The sequence below is a fragment of the Macrobrachium rosenbergii genome, chromosome 41, assembly GCF_040412425.1.
Source record: "Macrobrachium rosenbergii isolate ZJJX-2024 chromosome 41, ASM4041242v1, whole genome shotgun sequence".
Taxonomy (NCBI): domain Eukaryota; kingdom Metazoa; phylum Arthropoda; class Malacostraca; order Decapoda; family Palaemonidae; genus Macrobrachium; species Macrobrachium rosenbergii.
Genome location: NC_089781.1, coordinates 909,637 through 933,155, shown reverse-complemented (window position 1 = coordinate 933,155; position 23,519 = coordinate 909,637). Strand labels below are relative to the sequence as shown.

The following is a 23,519-nucleotide window of genomic DNA, read 5'->3' as shown; positions in this document are numbered from 1 at the left end:
CATGGGATTAACTTTCACTGAAGCTGGAAAACTGGCCATTAAACTTTTGCAAGGTGGTTATGGTAATAGCTACCGATGATAAGGGCGGAACACTGGCCCCCAAGTCAGTGCACATTCAATTCTATGCAGTTTACTTTTGGCCGCCGTCTAATTTAGACACGAGTTTCTGTTCTCCGACTTGCCATTCATCTTTTCTCTTCTGTGTTCGAATATAATTCTTTTTATGATATATTGTTTATATTTTTTGTTTATACTTATTTTGCCTATACAGGCAGTTACCAGTTATCAGTGGGGGTTCCGTTCTGACGGTGTGATGATAAGTGAAAATTGCTGATAACTGAAAATCAGCGATTTTTAGTGCTTATCAGCGCCTCTGTTAGGTATGTATCAGTGCCAATACCCAAATATTGGCGCCGATAAGCGGAAATCAGCGCATATCAGAGCTGAAAATCGCTGATTTTCGTCGCTAGACAAGCGCTGTAAAACAAGATTGCCAATAACCGAGCCCACCAATAACTGGGGATTCCATGTTTTTCTATGTCTCTATAATGATATATTCACTTATTCTTGCTACTTAGCCTTATTTACTCGATTTAGCTTGTATAAGTTGGAGTCTTTCTCCATTACTGCTATTTACACTTACTATTTCTAACAAATTGTAAGGAAATAAGGAAGAGGCAAACACTTTTTATGATTTTTTGTTTAGAAAAGATATAATAATAATTCGCTTTGAAACACCCCTTGTTTTGTGGGAGACAGACTTGAACCATCCCTCATCCTGTAGATGTCATCCAAATGTTGCCCAAAATCAAAATATATATATATATATATGCATAATTTTTCAAATTGTTACAAATGTATTATCTTAACATCTGCATAATCACTTTGAATCATTAAAGATAAAGAAACAAGTTATACATTCGAGAGTTTTTTCAACTAATTTACAAAATACCACTTCATAAAGCTACACATTGTTTCAAGGACAAGTGCTTGGAATACCAGTAAAGAACTTCACATGGTAACTGGCATTATGTTACTGTTGTTCAAGATTTGAAACAATACTTAAAAAATACAACAGTTTTACAACTACTGTACACATAAAATCTTTCCAAGCACAATGAGATTCTTTAAAATGAGTTTCCTATAGATCTGACATTAAAACTTCAGTATTGTACATTGACTCCCGTACCTGTGAGGTACCTTGATCAAACTAATTAATGTTAAGAGCAGTGTGCAGTTTCATGAGCTGTAGAAAGGCCACCTGGTTCTTAAAATATATCTGTAATAAAGTCTTGAAAGACCTAAGATGCCAAATTATTTTTTATGATAACACCTTCAATCTAAAGAGATCAAATATAATTCATAACAAAAATAAAATCTGTCATAAAATAAATACCTTTATTATAAGGATGAATTCACTGATTACTTTACAAGTCACAATAAGAATACAAAGATCACATGAAACTGACAACACTCCCCAGATAAATAATCAAGTCTCCATTAACATCTTGTGCAGCTAACAAATAGCAGCAAAAACAACTATTTGGCATTAGACAGCCTATCACCGACTGACAATAATTTTATTTCATCTACTGCTATCACTAGCGTGATTATCATTCAGGCAGTCACTTTGGTAGGGCACCTTTCCTCTGAGCTCCTTCAATAATGCCAGTACAGCATGTGGTGGGATGTTTGCAGCTAGAAGATCCATGATTATCCTATGAATTTAGGGCACGAAATTATAAATATATACAATAATATTTAACACAAAAGCAGCAAACAAAATATACACTGTGAGCTATCAAAACAGGCATTAACCTTGAATTTCATTATTTCAGGCTTATTGTTTTATGATAAATACAAATGAAAGAGATGCATGATCAATTGACAACTTTTCTTACTGGCTAATATTAGTTATACAACCTATCCTCTATATACAAAATCAGGACAGCATAGTTTTTGCTGTAGTGGACATTCTAAAAAATTAACATAGTCCACAAAAACCTCAGTGAATAGCTTTATATCTGACATACCAACTTTTCCTTGAGTTACATTTTCCTTAAATCTGGGTTGTCCAATGTCAGGACCACTTTTAATTTAAGATTGTATGTGCTGGATGGCCTATGGTGTATGCACTGAGGTGCTAAAAATGTTCAGTTCAAAATATTCCATTCTGGTATAGTGCAACCTGCCAAAATCTTTACATCATGAATTATTAATTTTCAGTCCTAAGAAATTACTGACATCAGTGTACAAAAGACAGTAACTACAGTGAAATTATTTCATGTACAGAAAATCTACAGAAACTTCAAAACATTATTTGCAGGATATCTTCCCAAGAAAATCAGCAACTGCAGAAGTACAATGCAAAAAAGAACTCACTGCTGTATCAGTGAGTGTCGTTGTAAGTGCAGTGACCTTTGAAATTCTCAGTAGACTGATAAACTTAGGATTAGAAACAACCAAAGCATAAATGTATTTTCAAATCTTTATTCTATTTTGGCACTGCTCTGGTACCATTTTCAAAATCAGCTGATAAAGTAAAAAAACCATGGATATGATAAAAGTTATGCAATACTGTACTAAAGACAAGAATTTTATTTTATTCTTGTTGCTTTAATATTGATAATTTGATTATATCCATGTCTTTTTACTTATTTCACCTGATTTTGAAAATGACACCACAATAATCCTGAACATTAAAATAAAGATTTAAAAATATGCTTTGGTTGTTCATTGTCCTTTAGTTCATCAGTTTGTAGATTTTGAGAAAGAATCTCACAGGGTCACAGAAAATTATCATGTGCCTTCCATGGTCAAGGTCAGTGTCAAGTTTAGCTTAGGGTTTAAGAGAATGACGTGATGCCAGTTAACTGGACTCCATACATCTCTCATTCAAAACTGTTTCCAAGATTACTGCAGAGTTATAAGAAATCACTTTCTAGATATCAGTAGTCTTTCCTTCTTGTAAATTGTGGTGAAAACTATCAGTAATGAACACCACCCTGAGATACAAACAAACATTATTGTAGTGGTAGTTTATGCACCCAGTTAGACTACAGTTACAGAAGCCATGGGAAGTTTCTATTTCCTTTTAAAGAGAATATATAAATAAAAAGGATATGCAGTACAGGTAACTATTACAAATTTTGTCTTGTAGGAAAATGCTAAGTAAATTATTACTGGTGACTACTGTATTTTAGTTACACGTAACTTAAATAATACCCGTAGCCTTTCTTAATACAAAATATGATGAAAGCACAAGTGAAAGAATAAACATTATGATAATGTCAGCACCACATTTTTGTGATTCTAAGATGAATAAAAATAATCATAAATCTCTTTATTTTTTGTAAATGTTTACAGTCTTATGAGATATAAAATGACAAATTTTTAAAAGTAATTTGTATTTTTCCCACCTATACGAACCTGAGGGCCTTTATATAAGGAATTACTTGCAGCGCAGCTGGAAATGACTGTTAAACTTTAAACAAGGTGATGGCGTACGTAGTTAACTACGAACTATGGGTGGGAGTCCTTCCCACCCGGTCGGTATACGCACACTTTGCCTTTTGGCCCAGGAAGCAGAATGAGGGGTAGCTGAGATGGGCATATAACTGTAAAAGACCTCAGGTTTGTATAGTTAGGAAAAATACAAATTATTTTAAAATTTGTTATTTGTTCCTACATAATATAGAAACCATATGTCCTTTTGCATAAGGAAGAATTACCTCTTAGAGGGAGAATTCTGAGTAATCTTCTCAACTGACTGGGAGTTCACCTCACACCTGGGACTCCTTCCAGGTCATGTAAGAGCAAAGGAAGGAGATCAGCTTCTGACATGTTAAAAAGAAGTGTGAATGACTGTATGTTCAACGGTCAGACTTCTGGACCTTTCGAATTAGTGTGTGTGTAGCAACATTGCTTTGATGAAGGCTTGGATGAACCCAGAGCGTCGGAGACAATAAAACTAGAGATAACCAATGGGTTTGTTTTATCGTCAGCCCCTCTCTCCCCTTGCTACAGAGAGGGGAGGACTCACATCTATTAACCTATCTAAGATTACAGACAGGGTGCTCAATTATGTAGGCTCACCTGCATGACCCGCCCAACCAGCATGTGACAGATGGCTATTCATCTCTCTCTGCGAGAGAGGAGAGATAAAAGAGAGAAAGGAGGAAACCAGTCCCTGGCTCACATTCGATCTTTGCCACCAAACACCTTAGGCAAGATGCAAACTGTCCAATATGGGATCTGGGCGAGCTCCACAACTTGTTGAGCAGCTACCACAGGACCAAGGGAAAAGGAGTCCAAGGGCCTGTGGGCAACGTCCTGAAGGTATAAAAACATGAGAGTGGACAGCCTATGCCACTTTCTGACTTAATACCTGTAAAACTAAAAGGTTCTTCTGGAGTGCTAAGGACAGACCAATATCCCTATCTTTGTGAGGTGAGGTACTCGGAATGAACTCCTGGCCACATGTTAGACGTCGAGTATGCTTGTTCGATAGCCTCACGAGGCTAGAAAAATAACATGTTCTTGAACACTTCTTTCTTAGTCAAAAAAAGTACTAATGAAGAGTTGTCAAAACTCAAGCTTGAGATGTCGAGTCCTCTTGAAGATAGTACCATAAAACTCTAATTGGACACAGTATTATCCTGTATGATCACTACTAACCGGTTTGAGATGGGACTGAACATGACTTGAAAGTCTTGCTACAAGTTCCGGGACAAACTCGAGCACAACAGAACCTCATCTCCTTGAGTGCTGTAGTCTGCCTGAAGGCCTAGGCCTCTACAGACAAAAAGGCTAAGCAGGAGACCTCCTTCTTCACCCATGCAAAAACGTGCAGTGGGTGAGACTGCGTTTGAGCATTGGACCTTCACTCGCTCTCTTGATAAGTTGGGCCCTGGTCCGTAAACCGGGAGACCTTACCAGCACCACAGGAGCCCGTGGGACTCTGTGTGGCAGAAGAACCTTAACCTGCCTGGGGAAAAGATTCCCGAGGCCAAAATTAGTGACATGGGGGTCTTATCGGAGCCCCATGTACCTCTGGAGACACAGGCGTCCAAGAGAACCATGTACTTCCCGTGACACACATATCCACAGAATCTGTGTGCCTGTAAATCCTGTAGCACGGGGTTCCATGGAATCCTGCACAACAGTTGCTACCGATACAGGGGGGTCTGAGGAGCCCAGTGCAGCAGTGAAGGCTCCTCACCAGCCCTGGGAAAGTGAGTTCCGGGGACTGGTGTCGGAAGCATGAGTGTCCATGGAAACCCGTGCCTCTGTTGCTCTTGGAGCATGGGGTCCCGAAGAGCCTTGTACCATGGTTCCCACATCCATGGACAGGGGATAGCAGCTGAGAGATCCCTTGCCTCTTCTGAGGCTTGAAGATTGTTCCATTGGTTTTGGGAGATGTTTCTACCAAAGACCATGGAGGTGGAATGATGGAGCAGTACACCGACAGCTTCTGTTGTGTTGATCTATTGTTGGGAGGTTCCAAAGATTGGGAAATCTTGTGTAATGTCTGGGTGTGAGGGGCCAAATCCATGCCACCAGACACTGGTGATGAGCTTAACTGCCATTACATTCCGATTCCCCGGAATGTACCTGGCTGACAACCCTGCCAAGTATGCAGCCAACCACTCGTACACTTGCACCGTCAACATGTAGAGTTGAAGGGAAACCAGTCCCCCACCCCATTTGTTGACAGAAGTTACTCTCGTGGTGAACTGGGTACTGACACTCATCCGTACCACAGAGTAGCTTACCAAGATCCTGAGCCTCTTGAAGAGCTAAGGAAGCTGTCTTGAGTTTCAGGATATTGATGTGGAGCTGTTTGCCATACTGGTTCCGCTCACCTGAAAGCAACAACTCTTCCAGGTGTGTGCTTCTTCCCTCGGTCGATGTGCCTGAGAACAGGGGCATAACAGGAGGGGAAGTGTGTGAGACTACTCCCAAGAGGTTCCTGTCATCTAGTCATCAGGCTAGTTCCCAACTAATTTCCCTCCTGGAGGAATGGAAAGGAATAGGGAGTCCCTTATCAGAGACAAGAATTCCTACATCCTCCACAGAAGGGATTCGGAAATACATATCCTAACGAGTACTAACAGTACTGGCTTCAGCAATGCCGGTACCTCACAACGTGCCCCAGTCTTCTTCAAGGCCGTGGTCTCCTGGAAAGAAGAAGACTGTGTGGGGGACCTCCTCAATGCTTCAAGTGCTTGGACCCTTGAGTTGAAAGCACCTGAAAGCTCCTGAATCACATCCAGGACAATCAATAGTAGTAACCTTCACCCACGTGTCTAATGAGACACAGGAAGAGGTGGGCACAGCACCAGTCTTGGAAGGTAACTTCCTAGAGCTGGTTTTGAGTGTGCGGGTCTTGGAGACCCGCGCGCTCAAGGCTCCTGAATCAAGAGACCTAGGTGAGGTCCATGATGCGGCCCCTGAGTCCAGAGACTGGGGATAGCCAACAAGAGATCTCTTTGCCTGCCCTGTGGAGGGAGGCAGCCCCTTAGAAGCCCCATGATGGGACTTCCTGGCAAGCATCCAAAGAAGAAGGTAAGAAGGTTGCGGCAAACAAAGATGATGATGATAAAGACAACGATTGTGACTTCTCTTCTTCAACTTCCTCTTTCAAGACATCTTTTCAAGATGGAGGTGAGTAGCTGATCCCCCTACAGGAAGGAGCAGCAGGAGCAGCAGACGGGAGGGTTACAAAATAACCCAGGGCAGGAGCATAAAAAGAGGTATGGTTCACAACCCCTTTGGCAAGTCTCAACCATGGCAAGGCCATCAAGACTTTGAGTTCCTTCCCAAGTCCCCAAAGTTCCGATGGCTGACGAACAGCCCACATGGAAAGCCAGTCTCTTCCTGAAGATCATAAATTGCCGTATCAAATGGACAATCTCCAAATGTCCGCCAGAGTCCCCTGGTAATCTCTCTACCACTCGAGCATATATGCCCGGTCCAGTCCGCGGACTGAATCCGGAGTATAAGCTTCCGTGGTCAGGAAGGGATGGGGTAGTGAATGTTCCTGGTTCCAACCACTGGTCCTGTCCTGTCCCCAGTTCCCAGAAAACTCCAAGGAGATAAAGGGACACATAAGAGATACCTAGAGTCCTGGCTGTGCCTGACAGAGGCTGAAGCCCCGACGGGCGAGTAAGGCCATGGGTGGTCAACAAACCATGTTGATGGCGGTTGTACAGGTCTGGGAGTGCACTCCCATTCTTGCAAACATAGACGGGGGCCATCCCAAAGACATGCTACAGTCTTCTTAGAAGCAGAGGTCTCTACAGAATGGAAGACTGGATGGGGAATGCCCTCTTGCCATTCCTAGGTGAGCAGACTGGTAGGCCAACGTCACCAATCCAGGACTGTTGCACTATTCTCATAATGGGAGAGGGCAGGGGTTGAGTGAGAGTTGCACGCTCTGAACTCATTCTCTCTCCTTGGTAGGGTCTGGGTCCATAGACTGGGAACCCTTACCAGACTGGGAAGGATTCCCAGGACTTGTACCATTGCACCAGGGGTCTGTGGAATGCCGGGCAGCGGTTGCTCCCTTGCCAGATAGACACATCGAGAGTTAGTACTGGGAGTACCGCTAGCAAGAGATCCTGTAGCCTTCTCCGTGGAAGAGCGTTGGCCGTCAGAAACCTTATGGGACTTCTAAGGTTGGGAGAGGCACCCTTCTTCTTCCTCTGCTTGGTAGCTTTGGAAGAAGAATGGGAGGAGATGACAGCACATGACGAAGATGAAGGAGAAGACGACAAATTCTCGAATTCTACTCTCGGTCCGACCCTGTTCCTGTACAGGAACGGGTAGGAGGGCTGTTCATGCAAACGTGTGCGGAAGGTATCCCCAAGTAAGCGGCTCATACTCGCTAACGCATGAGAGGGCTGACCAGACATGAACTAAGGGTGTCTTCAAGATGTTCACCAGTCCTCTTCAAGGCCTTGGCCTCTTACACGCAAAGAAGATTGTATGGGGAATTTGTTAATAGTTTCTCCAGGTGCGCGGACTCGCAACTCAGCTGCACTGTTACAGGATCCTGGCCATATACTCGGGAGAGTACTGGCGGCAGGTAAGACAGCAATTGCATGTTGTGCACTCACTCTCTCCTTATCGGTGTCATGGAGGTTAGTCAGTAATAGAGGAGCCTACACCAGCCCATGGGGGTGACCCACAATGCTGGTAAAGGTAACTCAGGGTTTCTAAGAAACTCAAGTACCTGGGGCGACGCGGGTCTCCTTGAAAGACCGCACACCTGAAGCTCCTGAATCATGAATCTTTCATGCATCAGTTGCTTCTATTACCCAAGAGCCTACACCAGCCCATGGGGGTGACCCACAAAACTGGTAAAGGTAACTCAGGGTTTCTAAGATAACCCAAGTACCTGGGGTGATGCAGGTCTCACTTGGAAGATTGCACACCTGAAGCTCCCTAATCACAAATCTTTCATGCATCAGTTGCTTCTAATTCCTGAGAATTCAAGGAATCTCAAGCAAAGGTAGGCATTATACCAGCCCTCACAGTGATTCCATGGTACTGGTAAAGGGTAGCTTCGGTTTTAAGAAACCAGAGTACCCAAGGTGAAGTCCCGTTCGACTTGCGCATCTGAAGCTCCCGAGTCATGAATGGATCGATCATCAGTTGCTTTCTCTACCCAAGAGTCCGAAGAAACTCAAGCAGAAGAAGGATTTTACTAGTCCATGGAGGTAACTCCACGATGCTGGTAAAGGTAACTCAGGATTTCAAAAAAATCCAAGTGCCTGTGGTGATGCCAGTCCCGCTTGAGACTCGCACACCTGGAGCTCCTGAGTCATGAATGGATCAATCATCGGTTGCTCCCTTTATTTGAGTGTCTGAGGAACTCGAGCAGAAGGATTATACTAGTCCGTGGAGGTAACTCCACGATACTGGTGAAGGTAACTTGAGGTTTTGGTGAAAACTGAGTACCCGAAGTGACACAATTCTCCTTGGAGGCTCATGCATTTGAGCTTCTGAGTCACGTACAGGACGATCGTCAGTTGCTCCCTCTACCAGAGAGTCCAAAGAAACACAGGCGGTGGTACATACCAGTCCAGGAAAAAGACTTCCTGGAACTAGCATAGGCAACACAGGTTACCTCTTCAACTTGTATCTGAGGAGACTCGCTCACTTGGTGCTCCCATATTGCAGTGTCTTGGAGAGATGCACGATACAGTTCCCAAGTCCGAAGACAAGGGAGAGCACCCAATAAATGAAGGCAAAGACAATGACAATGAATTGATTCTCTTCTTTGACTTCTACCACAAGACCATTGCTGTCCTGAGACCCTTATACCATTCCTGTGCGGGAATGTGAAGGAGGAATGAGTGCATACACACTTTGGACACTCTCCCTCTCTCTCTCTCTCTCTCTCCCTCTCTCTCCCCAAGTCGACCAATGGGTTCCATAGGAACCCGAGCAACAGCTGCTCCATCCCTGTACACAAATCAAAAAGAGCAATCAGCAACGTGCAGGGCCAGCGAGAGAACCCTTACTTCCCAGGCACTCGAGCTCCACAACATCTGAAAATAGAGTAAAACATTACAAATGTCAAGAAAAACCAGTTTCAGCATACAAACCTTCCTTGGTAACAGTGAAACCAATAAAAATTCTCCCAGAGAGAATAAAATTCAGTAGAAACTATATCAGAATACTGAATGCAAAAACTCAAAACGAGTAAAAAACCAGTTTATGTTGTGCCTTGCACTAAAACCAATAAAATTTGCGTATATCAGTATAAACTATTCAGAATCAGAATATCAACAAACTCAAGAGTAAAACATGGTGTTGTACTTGCATATCTTAAATAACATGTTACAGTACACTATTCATATATCAGCAATATCAACAATGTGTGCATTCCGGCTGATAAACAAAGTGTCGGTAGTTAACTATGACCTTGTTTAAAGGTACAGTAAACGCCCGGTATTCGCGGGGGATGAATACTGCACCCCCATGAATAGCTAAAATCAGCGAATACTTAAAACCCCTCTAAAAACACTTAGAACTGCCTAGTTTGATAGTTTAAACACAAAAAAACTCTAAAAATGCTTATATCTGAGTATTTTAATAGTTTTATCACAAAAAGTGCATTTAGTCATGAAAATTAGGTGAAAATACAGTAATTAGTGAATATTTCTCAGTGAAAAATACTGGGAATAGGCAAATTTTCCGTGAATAACGGGTGGCTACGTTCCACACAGAAATAGGCGAATACGTGTCTGCAAATAGTGAGACCGCGAATACGGGGAGTTTACTGTAAATGGCTGTTTCCGGCTGCGCTGAAAGTAATTCCTTATATAAAGGACCAACAGTTTGTATATTGTGTAGGAACAAATTTTTTTTTTTCATTCTACTGCACTTTGAAAACTAACAATCCATACAACACTGCAAGCTAAATAACCAAAAATTTGTTTTTAAAGTATAATGACAGAGTATATTTCTATATATCACACCATGCACACAACAATGCTTCTATCAAGTCTCTTAGTGAACTTAAAATGACAAGTGATAAACAGAGAGAGAGCTTTATTTACTTTTGCTTTCTTTCTAATTACTGTTCTGGTAGGCTTGAGGTTCCAGTTTTCAGTTTTTGTGTGATGTTTCTTTAAGTGCTCTCATCTGTCCTTTTGTTTTTGCTCTGTTTTTGTTATATTACTATTACTTCCCCTACTACTTCCAATATTGCTAGTGCTTTCACTTTTTCTGAATTCTACTAATCTTTTTCTCGTTATTATTATTATTATTATTCAGAATGCTCACAACATTCATGTCACATACTAAAATGGCTACAGTATTTAGCTGCAAAAAAAGCTTCCATAGAACAGAAGGGCCATGTGTGAATAGGAGAGAAAAATAATAGAAAAATAAGTTAAAGATATTCAAGCAAAAAAGAATATAAAAACAAGTTTAAAATATTCATGCAAAAACAATATAAACATAAATCAGAAAAAGTACTCCAATTTTACATCAATCATACTACCATGAAGACTATTCCACAGCTGTACAGTGAAAACATGGACTTCTTGTTTCCAGGAGTGCAGTAACTTAGCACCACTACAGAATGTGAATACTAATGGTCTGTTAAGTAGTAAAATCTAATTCTTGGGATGCAGGTATCAAAGTCAACATGAAAGTTTCCTGTTGAAACAGAACTTATGGAAGATAGAACTGCAGGGTGTCTTCTAGCATGGTGTAAATCATAATTACCATTGTTAAGAAAAAGGATACCAAAATTTTAAGAAACAGTGTCTAAAAGATCATGTTACAGTAGAGTTAAAAAGGCATCACAGGCAACTATCTCATTTCTGGATGCAATCCTCATACAAAGGATTCAAGGTCAACTTTACAACAACCTTAAAGAGTACTGGAAGAATGCTGACCAGCTATTGTTGCAATACAAACCCTTTGAAACATGCACGATAATACATAATTTTTACTTGTCTGACAAAATGCTATTCCTTTCATACCTACTAGTTTATTTTTTCTGTTTATTTCACTCCTTTTCTTTACATTTTCTTTTAAACATGGTATTTTCATTATAAAATAAGTTTTTAAATATACTTACCTGGTAGTTACATATATAGCTTTATCCCGCCGATTAAATGTCATGCGCACGCAGAAATTCAAAATTCGCGGCAATCGCCGATAGATGGTCAGGTGGCCATACCTGAGCGCCCTCTACCAGGTAATTAGAACCATTCCCAATTGTCCTCAGAAATTCCATGCCCCTGTTCTCAGAGGGGAGGAGGGAGGGACCTTTTATATATGTAACTACCAGGTAAGTATATTTAAAAACTTATTTTATAATGAAAATACCATTTTAAATATCTAACTTCCCTGGTAGTTCCATATATATAGCTGATTGACACCATTGGTGGTGGGTTAGAGAACCAAAACACTGTTGGGAATTCGTATAATTACTAAACACTAAATATTAGCTGTAAACATACTCTGGTTCTTACCTGATAAGGAAGCTGGCTTCATAATTATCCTGCCTCATTCGCCTGCATTCCTTGAGAGACCCAGCGACCCATCCAGGGGGCTGTAGAAAGTCTCTATGGGGCTGTCACACGGTCCTCAACCTTAACATGACTAGACCACCACCCTTGCTATCCTGGCATAGCCATGGACAAAGAGCTGACCACTTGACCCACTAAAATCACTAAATAACACACTCCATAAAACCTAACTTAGACTTGCAACCCCAGACTGTGGAAGGTTGCAACAACCTTCACAGACAACCTGTGAGTTCAAATCAAGAAAAAGGCAAGGGTATAATACAAAAAAAAAAAAAAAAAAAAAAAAAGGTTATAGGGTAGAGGCAGTAGTACCCTCTCCAACTACGGGCGCCGGGAGGCAACGTGACGGACCCAGGAACAGCAATCCTCATATTGGGTCTGTACTTCTTTCAGGTAGCAATCTGCGAAGATAGATTTGCTTCGCCAAAAAGTCGCTTCCAAAATCGATTTCATAGACCTGTTGTGTCTATAAGCCATCGGTTGCCACAGCTCTTACTTCGTGCGCTTTGACTTTGAGGATTGGAAAGCTTTTCTCGTCACATTCTTGGTGAGCTTCCCTTATTAAGTCCTTGATAAAGAACGCCAGTGCATTCTTTGATAAGGGTAACGGGTTTCTTCACTGAGCACCAGAGGTGATCTGTCTGACCTCTCATGTTTCTGGTCCTTTGTAGATAAAATTTTAGGGCCCCTAACTGGACAAAGGCCTCTCTCTTTTTCCTGTCCTACTAAATGAGACAGCCCTGGTATGGAAAAAGATCTGGGCCATGGTTGAGAAGGGTTCTCGTTTTTAGCGAGAAAACCAAGTTGAAGTGAGCAGACTGCATTTTCCCCATTGAAGCCTACTTTCTTGCTAAGGCTTGTAGTTCTCCTACCCTCTTGGCTGCAGCCAGCGACCAGGAAAAGGGTCTTCTTAGTGAGATCCTTCCATGAAGCCTTGTCGAGAGGTTCAAACCTATTCGAGGTTAAAAATTTTAGGACTACGTCCAAATTCCAAGAGGGGGGTCAGGTTGTCCTTCCTCTTAACTGTCTCAAAGGACCTTATGAGATCCGTGAGGTCCTTGTCTCCCGACACGTCAATATTTCTGTGACGGAAGACGGAAGCAAGCATGCTCGCGGTATCCCTTGATGGTAGATACTGCTAGGTTTCCTTGGGTTTTCAAATGCAGAAGAAAATCTGCCAGTTGAGTTAGAGAGGTACTGGAAGAGGAAATGTTGTTTTTCCTGCACCATTCCTGAAAACGTCCCACTTTGATTGGTACACCTTGAGTGTGGATCGTTCTCCTCGCTCTCGCGATGGCTCTTGCAGCTTCCCTTGAAAAACCCTTCGCTCTTGCCAGTTTTTCGATAGTCGAAAGGCAGTTAGGTTGAGAGCGAGAGATTTTGATGGTATCTCTCTATATGTGGCTGTCTGAGTAGATCGTTCCGACAAGGTAACGATCTGGGGTGTCTACTAGCCACTCCATCACCTCCGTGATCCATGGTCTCATGGGCCAAAATGGAGCTATCAGGGTCATGCGGGCGTCGTTCGACTCTCTGAACTTCTTCATGACTCTGTCTAGGATCTTGAATGGAGGAAAAGCGTACATGTCTAGTCCCTCCCAATTCATGAGGAAGGCGTCCACTGCCACTGCTTCCTGGTCTGGGACTGGAGAGCAGTAGACTGGTACCCTCTTCGTTCTCTGTGTCGCAAAGAGGTCTATTGACGGTTCTCCCCACAGATTCCAAAGCCTGTTGCACACATTGTGATGTAAGGTCCATTCTGTCGTGAGAACCTGTCTTCCTCTGCTGAGAAGATCCGCTCTGACGTTCTTCTCTCCCTCTATGAAGCGGGTGATCAGAGTTAAGTTGTTCGTTTCTGCCCACAGCAGGAGATCTTTGGCTGCCTCAAAGGAAAACGAACGAGTGCCACCCTGTTTCCTGATGTAGGCCAACGCTGTGGTGTTGTCTGCGTTGACCTGTACAATCTTGTTCTGGACCTTCTCCTGAAAGTGGACTAGTGCAAGATGAATGGCCACCAGTTCCTTGACATTTATATGCCATTTCTTCTGATGGTTTTCCCATAGACCTGAGATCTTGCCTTCCCCAGCGTTGCACCCCATCCCATGTCCGATGCGTCTGAATACAACACTAGGTCGGGGTTCTTTTGTTGAAGTTCGAGGCCTAATTGAAGTTTTTGGGGTCGTTCCACCAACTCAAATGTTTTTGATTCCCAGAGGATCGAATCCACGTCTCAGATCTTGGCCTCTTTTCCAATAGCTTGACAGATGGAACTGAAGTGGGCGTAGATGTAGTCTTCCCAGGGAGACGAATTGTTCGATCGAGGAGAGGTCCCCAGCAGACTCATCCACTCCCTCGCCAAACAGGTCCATCTCCTAGAAAGAGCTTCACCTTTTCTAAGCAATCTAGAATGCGTTTCGGGCTGGAAAAGCCCAAAAACCACTGACTGAATCCTCATCCCCAGGTAGATGATGTCCTGTGAAGGCGTTAGCTGCGATTTGGCTAGATTTACTACCAGACCTAATTGTTGCGTCAAATTCATTGTAACTTGTAGATCCTCCAGACACTTTGCTTGCGATCTGGCTCTGATTAGCCAACGTCCAGGTACATCAAAATCCATATCCCTTTAGATGTAACCAGTGAGCTACGTTCGATGCCACTCGAGAGGAAACGTAAGGAGCCGTGCTTAGTCCAAAACAAAGTGCTCTGAACTGATAGGTTGTCCCGAGATGCACAAACCTCAGATATTTTCTGTAGTTCGGGTGAATTGAGTGCGTGAAAATACGCGTCCTGTAGGTCTATTGAAACCATCCAGTCTTCCTGTTTGGTGCCTGCTAGGACTGACGCAGAGATGTCTCCATGGCAAACTTGACTTTGCTTACGTGCTTGTTCAGTGGACTTCGTCCAGAACTGGTCTCCAACCCCCGAGCTCTTGGGTACCAGAAAAAGTCTGTTGTAAAACCCTCTGACGAGGTCCTTTACCTCTTCTATTGCTGCTTTTGATAGCATCTGGGTCACCTGTTCTTGAAGAGCTGCTGCTTTGCTCCCCAAGTAAGTAGCTGTCAACTCTAACGGTTCTTGTGAAAGAGGGGGCTTCCTTAGGAAGGGAATCTTGTATCCTTCCTTCAAAACTTCGACTGTCCATACGTCCGCTCCCCTTTGGCTCCACTCTTGCCAAAAGTGGGATAACCTGGCTCCCACTTGTGTCTGGAGGTTGTTGTGATCATTTCTTGGATTTGGGTTGCTGCTTGGGGTTCTTACGGTTGTCCTCCAGCAGCCATTCTCTGACTTCCTCTCGAAAGGGCTCTCCCACGAAAGGGCTGACGCGCGTAGGAGGAGCTTCCTTGTCCTTCCTGGCTAAAAAGTTTGCCGGAAGAACTTTCCTAGCAGTCCTTGTGATCAGATCTTGCGTTGATTGTTGCGCAAGGGCTGCTGATAAATCCTTAACCAGCTCTGAAGGGAAGAGCTGTTTAGATAAGGGAGCATACAACAGTTCAGATTTCTGAGCTAAAGTCACTCCAGAAGACACGAACGAACACAACATAGCTCGTTTCTTGATAACACCTGCTGTGAAAAGGGCAGAAAGTTCGACCGACCCGTCCCTCACAGCTTTATCGAGACAGGCAATAAGGTGCATTTGCGTGTCATTCTTCTGATCTGAAACCTCTGCAAGAGCTGCAAGAGTCCAGTCCATCAAGCTGAAGACTTCAATAGTTCTGAAGACGCCTTTCAGCAAATGATCCAACTCAAGTGGACCACAGAACCTGGCTTTAGTCATGGCTGTTCTCCGTGAAGAGTCAACGAGTCTGGAGAAGTCCCCTTGGGAGGAGGCAGGAACTCCCAAACCGAGAGCTTCCCCAGTCTCGTACCACACGCTGGATCTAGAAGCCAATCTTGTCGGGGGAAAGGAAAAAGTTGTCTTTCCTTGTTCCTTCTTCTTCAAAATCCAATCATTCAGTGTCGAAAAGGCTCTCTTCACTGATTTGGCCAACACTGTCTTTTGAATGAGGAAGACTTCTGGGGTCTACCCATCAAATATTGCGAGGAGGACTCCGAGGTGCGGCCTGATGAAAATCGTTAGGGAAATAAGTCCGCCAAAAGAGTAAGAAGTCTTTTCAGATCAGCGGCATGAAGAGTTTCTTGAGTTTCCTCTTCCGAGATCTCTTCCAAAGGATCCGCTATTTCGATGTCGAGCGAGGGGGGAACGTGTGAATCGTGCTGCTTGCGTGCGTCACGCGTCGTCCAACTTGCTGCGAGGAGCTTCGCGATCCTTGTTCCCTCCCGTCACTCGTCGTGCGGCTTGTTGCGGGAAGCGTCTATGAGCGCTGCAACTTGCCGCGAGTTTGCGTCTTGCTGGCTGTTAGCGTCTTGTTGTTCTGATTCTTGCCTTACCCTCTTCTTGGGTCTGTTGACGTCCTTAGATTCCTTCTTGTGTGTTTCTTCTCTTAGTCCTTGCGACTTGTAAGAGTCAAAAAGAGACGCGAGGGACTGCTGGACTTCCGACAAGAACTTTACTTGAGGTGCCACTTGCTGCTGGGAAACAACTGGAGATGGCACTGCACGAGCTTCCACAACTTCGGAGACTCTAGCTGGGATCTTTTGATGAAGAGGTGGTGGCGCAGGCTTGCGACACGTCCCATTCTGGGGAGGGGAGAAGCGTGAACTGAAGTCATGTATACGTCTTCTTCCTCCGACGAGCTATGCGTCTTACGCCTCTGTTTAGGCGCAGAAACGCCGTCTTCTTCCGACAGGAATCTCTCTGGAGAGCTCCATTTGCTGCAAGAGGGTTGTTGGAGCGGGAAGGGGGACCTGCGTCTCTTGATAGGTCTAGACTCTTGTGATTGACGCCAACCACGTCTGGGTCTTGCGTCATCCGAGGAAGACGAACACGTCATCTCGCGGAGCGGCGTCCTGGGATGCGTCAACAGGATCACTCGAGGGGCGTCCGCTCGTTGTTCAACGTCTCTCACCTCCCTTAGCCTGTCGGCGTTCCTTCTCCCAGGGGTTGGGGAGCATGGAAGAGGTCTAGGGGCTAGGAGCGTGACAGACACGAACGGACGCACCCTCCACTGCACTAACACTGTCACCGAACTTTTGTTGCAAACTATGCACTGCCCCCCACATCACTTCCCTATCCGAAGAAAGGGATTGTACAGAAACTCCTATGGCCGAAATAGCAGCCATTATATCCTTTAAAGACGGATTACTTACTCCCGACTCTGCAGGAGGATCGGGTACTAAAGCCTTAGGGTTAGGATCAGGAATATTAGTATCAGACAAGTTAGAAAGGACTTGACTATCAGAAGACCTAGCTGAAAGGACACTGGAAGATCTAGCTCTCCTAATTCTGTCCTTTTCCAATCGCCTCACATAGCGATCATACTCTCTCCACTCTTTCTCGGACAAACTTTCACACTCCTTGCATCTATCATCAAGTGCACACACATGATCTCTGCATTTCTTACAAACTGTGTGGGGATCAAGAGCAGCCTTGGGAAGCCGGTTCTTGCATCCCCTAACACACATTCTAACAACAGGGTCAGCCATCTTGAAAAGCAAGTACAAAGAACAATTGTAACAGTCAGAAACCGAACAGATAGGCTAACAATGAGAAACGAAAAATCCAGGAAGATCCAAAATCAGCGAAAGCCATCAACAAAAACCAAACAAGTAATGGGTACTTCACCAATTGTAGTAAAGCAAACCAAAGTAGAGCGAATTTCCAACGTGTTGATAGAACGATGGCAGGGAATTTCTGAGGACAATTGGGAATGGTTCTAATTACCTGGTAGAGGGCGCTCAGGTATGGCCACCTGACCATCTATCGGCGATTGCCGCGAATTTTGAATTTCTGCCGTGCGCGACGAATCAGCGGGATAAAGCTATATATATGTAACTACCAAATAAGTTAGATATTTAAAATATCATTTTTATAAGGAAAATATTTTTCCTAACATCTAACCCTGGTCTTTTACCACCAACAGATTACTTTTGGTGACAGATTACTCTAAGAAATGATATTACAGTAACATAACACCCTTGATATACTAAAACTTAAAATACATTATTCTACATAAAAAAATCTTTAAATAAAAGTTTTCACTTACTTGAAGAGGTCAGGATGCAAGCGGATCCCTGCTATTTTTACCATATCATACAACTGCCATTGGTCCGCTGTCATATTATTCTTACTTACAAGAGTGTAATGATGAACTTCACTCATGCTTGAAAAAACAATGCAAAAGTTATATCAATATAGGTAACAGTGATGCCAGGCAGACATCTTAATATATACTGTACTTACAAGAAGTTTTTCCTAGTTTAATAATATGCTGCCTAATGTATACTTAAGATGCTAACACTGTACAGGAAAGTGAAGTGACACCACTTTTAAAGCTGCAGTAAAGTACCCCAGGAGCTTCACAAAAAATACCAAATTTCACAATATACCAAGTAAGTGTCGCTTTTACTACAATAACTTACATGGTCGGTACAGTATTTTACTATTTCATAAGACAGAGCAAGTGTCTGTGTGACTCTTAATCAAAGGGGATGACTGGGAGGTAAACATATGTAAAACAATTATTTGTATATAATTAAAAATAAAGACCTTTATAATTTTGTAAACAAATGTAACCCTTTTGTACATAACCCAACTACCACAGTGAGATGAAGAATAAAAACTATTAATACCACAGTGAGATGAAGAATAAAAACTATTAAATTTATTTTGTATTTTAGGATACACAATGCTAATTCAGCTGCTGAAAATAATTAACCATGTTCAACAGCCTCCTTTTAACAATATGGTTTATCCAACAAAAAATACATGTAAACCTTTCTCTAACTTCTTAAACAGAGAGGCCTATTACATTACAGGTTTTAGATTTATTATAAGCTGGCAAATGTTTGTGTAATCAATTACAAACCGCCTATTCTATGTCTTAACAATACTGGGGGACTATACTGTACGGTACTGGGAAACCTTGGTATCCGGATCATCTCAGGTTGGGGTCCTAGGTTAGCTCAGGTTATGAAGTCCCCAGTTTAAATTTGTTTTCATCATCCCCCACCATATTTACCTTGGTTTCCCAATGTGGTCCTTCATTGTGGTTAAGCATACACTATATGGGGATGTATCACTGAAAGACTAAACACCCAGGGACGTTCCACGATTCTGTGTTTCTCGGTGGAACATATATATACATTATTCGCAGAAAATTCGCCCATTCGCAGTATTTTTCACTAAGCACATGTTCACTAATTACTGTATTTTCATATTTTCATGACTAAATGCACTTTGTAATAAAACCATTAAAATACTCAGGTATGAGCATTTTTAGAGTTGTTTTTGTGTTGGAACTATCAAAATAGGCAGTTTCTAAGTATTTTTAGAGGGCTAGATTTTAAAGCTTTCATCAGATTTTAGCTATTCCCAGGGGGTGTGAGATATCATTCCCGTGAATTCAGGACCAGTTTACTGTAATAGGTTTACCAAACATCTGCAAGGGAAATGTATGTCAAATTTGATAAAATCACTTCAATTGTAAAAAATGAGTGTACAGTATTTCACTTTTGTACAACATTCAAGGATTAGAAGTAAAATTTAGCCTACTTCTAGTCCTAAGTTAATTTATAATGCAAGCTTACCTTTTGAACAGTTATCATTGCACTTAGAAAGCAAGAATATAGTATGGTAAAGGATTCTTTCATGACACATGAAGCTTATATATTCAACCATGTTCTCAAATGTTTTCAACTGTTGGTGTTTTTCTCTTTGGTATTGCTTTGGTAATACTTAGATACTTTAAACCTGCATTGCCAGCACTGAATTTAATATTAGAAGAGGCTGAACATCATAAGTCATGAATTTTACCCATAAAAAATAAGAAAGCTTGTTCATTTTCTATGTCCATTGTTATTGTTTTGAAGGTGCTTGTATGATATGTGCTTTTCACAACTACTTGTGAGAGTTTTTGTTTTTTCCACTAAATACAGTAATAATTACCTACAGTTTTCAACTAATTAGCACTTCATAAATTCTTATGATGAAAGTACCTAAATGTTTTCTGACTCCCCAGTTTAAAATTGGCTGTCTTATGTATACATAAGAAGTGCTGGTGAAGTGGGCAATTTTACATGCAAAATCCAGTCTAAAAAAATTCTTTATCCATCTGGAACTACCAAAGTCTCTTCTGACAAATGCTTCTCGTAAATGAAATAAAGGATCTTTCCTAGATAGTACCCCCAAGGGCTTTTGGGGGTCATTATCTAGGACTAATATTTCTTGGGGGTTATTATCTTTTGTTTGTTTTTATGGTAATTCCCAACAGGCTTGTACTACACACACCGGAAAGGTGGATAAATACTGGGTTAAAACCCATGGGGGTCGCTATCTATTAAAGATCCGAAATAAATTACTAGGTCTGAGACACGAGGTACCTCCCACCCTTATGGTAAGGAATCTGCTGTATGCAATGCAAACAGGGTATTTCACTTTTATGATTTTTAGTGCTGTAGATCAGATAAGAGTTGGGGGTCAAGGTTAGGGAAGGTAAGGTTAGGATGCTTCCGTGTATTTCACTTTAGGCTTATGACTTATACTTATGGCATTCTAGGTCATATTAGGTGGAGGCCTGCTCATGCCTATCCCCTTAAGCCTCCAACCCTTTCACCAGGTTATGAGCTCGCAGCCTAAGATCAATATTAAGCTATGTTACATAAAGGTTAGGATGCATTCCTGTAACTGGCCTTGTGACATCCTTGGTCTATAGGCCTATAGCCTATGTGTATTTTTTTTACCAATCCCGATTACATGCTTGAACCACCCCAATGTATTTTTTAACTGCTTACCTTTCATTTTGCACATTTTACCATTCCTGCTGAAGTAACAGACTATACTTTCAGTATTTCTGGCTCACTTAATACCCAAGTTTGCCCTTGGTTACCCTGATTTATATAGCCTATATAGGCCCAGGGGCTGAGGAAGTTAAAAAAAAAAAGTTGTGGTTTCATGGTTTCCACAAACATTACAAGTTGAACATAAATAAAAACAATAGCTTTAGCTAACAACCAAGTTAGAAAAATACTGTATACCTATAGCCTGTTTCATGTAGACTTCTTTAAATGAAATTAAAGCAATCATAAGTCTAGTAGGCTTACCCTCCCTGTTTTTCTTTTCACCCAAAACAAAGGCCCTGGTTTCTTACTGTGGTGTCTAAATATAAGGTAGTTCTGTATATTAGCTCCATGCCTGTTTTTACCTTTTCAACTGGTTTTTTCTACACTTTTAGGGATCAATCTGATACTGGCGGTGCATCTGTTTGTTGTCAACCAAATGGAATATCCCTTCACCGCCTTTAGTACTTCTGGGGGTGAAGGTACCCATATGGGAACAAGTTATTGCACTTGCCGGACGTGATATGAACTGTTGAAACAGATGTATATCCCTCCCGCTCCACTTGTGAAGATCTCTGCTATGGAAACCCCTTATTGGATGGACTTCAGGGTTAATTACAGGTTAATTACACTGGGAGGCTCGCCAAATATTAAAGGTAAATTCATAATTAGCAACCAAAAGCTTGTAGAAAAAGTTAGGCAGGCAGTCGGACCCTGCGGAGCTTCTATACAGTTCTACCAAATACTAAGGCCTGCATGCTAAAATACCCTTTAACCTGTTAAAGACTTCTTGGGGCTTGCTAGCCTGGCTTTACTGCGATCTACTTTCGAGCGCCTTCAACGGGATATTACGTTCAAGACTTTAACTCTGCTTTTCAAGCTGTCAGCCCGTTTCTCTTGTCCATAATACGCCTACTCCCCTGGGGAAAATGTTGGAACATCATTTGGTAACACTCTCAGAACACGGTCTGTAATTGATGACTTATTTCCTCCTGGCAACTCTTTTCAGTAGGTCGCTTGATGCCTGATGACTATTTTTTTTCAGTACCAGGTTTGCCGTCTGCGTTTTAAAGACTCCAAAAGGTCTTTGGTCTTCTCAATGAATATCAATTCAAAGAGGAGGCGTATGTCTTCAGGTGAGATAAATCAAATCCTAGACGAGGTGTCTGATACTGAAGACATATTTGATGATGAGAGCTCTAGTTCTGAATCCTCCATGATGAGGATATTGAAGAAACAAACTTTTCTTCCAATAGCTGAAGTGAAGATGACTTCTCATTGCCGAGTGACTGGACTCGAGAGAGAGAGAGAGAGAGAGAGAGAGAGAGAGAGAGCAGAGAGAGAGAGAGAGAGAGAGAGAGAGAGTTGTTCCCTTTACTTTTGTTGCTGATCCCGCGTGAAATTTCCAGTTGAGGATAAAGAGAATTTTAGAATTTTTGAGAAATAATTTGATGATGAAATCATTGATTACCTCGTGAAAGAAACAAACAGATTTGCAAATCAGTTTCTAGATGAGAATGTAGAACATTTGTCTCCACAATCACGAGTACATAGATGGATTGTGTGTAAGCCCCTGCTTTAGAGATTGGCATACAAAAGAATAATACCTTCATGTATGTACAACACTTTTCATTCAGTATTTTGTAGTCTTATGAAATAAAATAATAGTAGTAGTAATAGTTTTTATCCCATCATTTAATAAAATTCCTACCTCTTAACTACAGTACGAATTATAAGGATAAAAATCAATATGCTTTGAAAAACTATCATCAGTGATATGACCGCTAATTGCAAGAAAAAGCGTGACGGTATGTTAGCAGCGGGCTCATCCGGGGGGGACGCTTAACAGGTTAAGGGTACCTTATGGGGTTATAAATAACAACGCTCAAAGACACACACACACACCTTTAGCGTTGACAAGCTTAATCATCATCATCGCCTCGAACAGTGTTAAGCCTGAGCCTCATGTTCTCGATGAGAATTTGGGTAGGCTAGCTTACAGTGAGCCCTAAAGGCTAGGTTAGGCCTAAGCCTTTTGTCTTCCAGCTATCTAGACTAACTTTGTACTCTGTAACGGATGGTCGACACCTATCTCGTATATCTAACAAGATTACTTTACGTACCTGCTAGAGAAAGGTGACAGGCTATAATAATGAGCGTTATTAAATAAGTTGTAGACTAGAAAAATCTTGTGGTACTTGGAGTTTTTTGGCAGCGTTTGTTTAAATAGTAGTAGTAGTAGTAGTTAGAATTTATCTTTGAAACGGCTACCTTTTTCATCCTAGTTCTTCTTTGCATGTGCTAATTTGAGTTTATTGTTTCTGTAATACCTGAAAATTTGGTCAATTCCTGCATATTTCCAGTTTTTTTTTCTTTCGATAGATCTATGCGTAGTAAGGTGTTCTTGATATGGCTGTTGCGCGAATCGATATCCCTCATGTTACTATATGCTTGGCATAGAATTGTTTTCAATTATTTCTTCCCAACATAAACATTTTGTATCTTTCCCATTTAACCTATTCCTACCTTTTAGTTCTAGTGTGCCTAATTTAGCTCTAGTGATCAGCA

At 41.9% G+C, this 23,519-nt stretch overlaps 1 long non-coding RNA gene across 1 annotated transcript; it reads right to left on the bottom strand.

Moving 5' to 3' along the window:
• Positions 1 to 912: 912 nt before the first annotated feature.
• Positions 913 to 23,380, bottom strand: LOC136826558 (uncharacterized). The gene is made up of 3 exons (XR_010849648.1): positions 23,075 to 23,380; positions 18,161 to 18,277; positions 913 to 1,718 (listed from the first exon to the last, which is right to left on the bottom strand). It is a non-coding gene; the product is annotated as an uncharacterized lncRNA (long non-coding RNA).
• Positions 23,381 to 23,519: the final 139 nt, after the last annotated feature.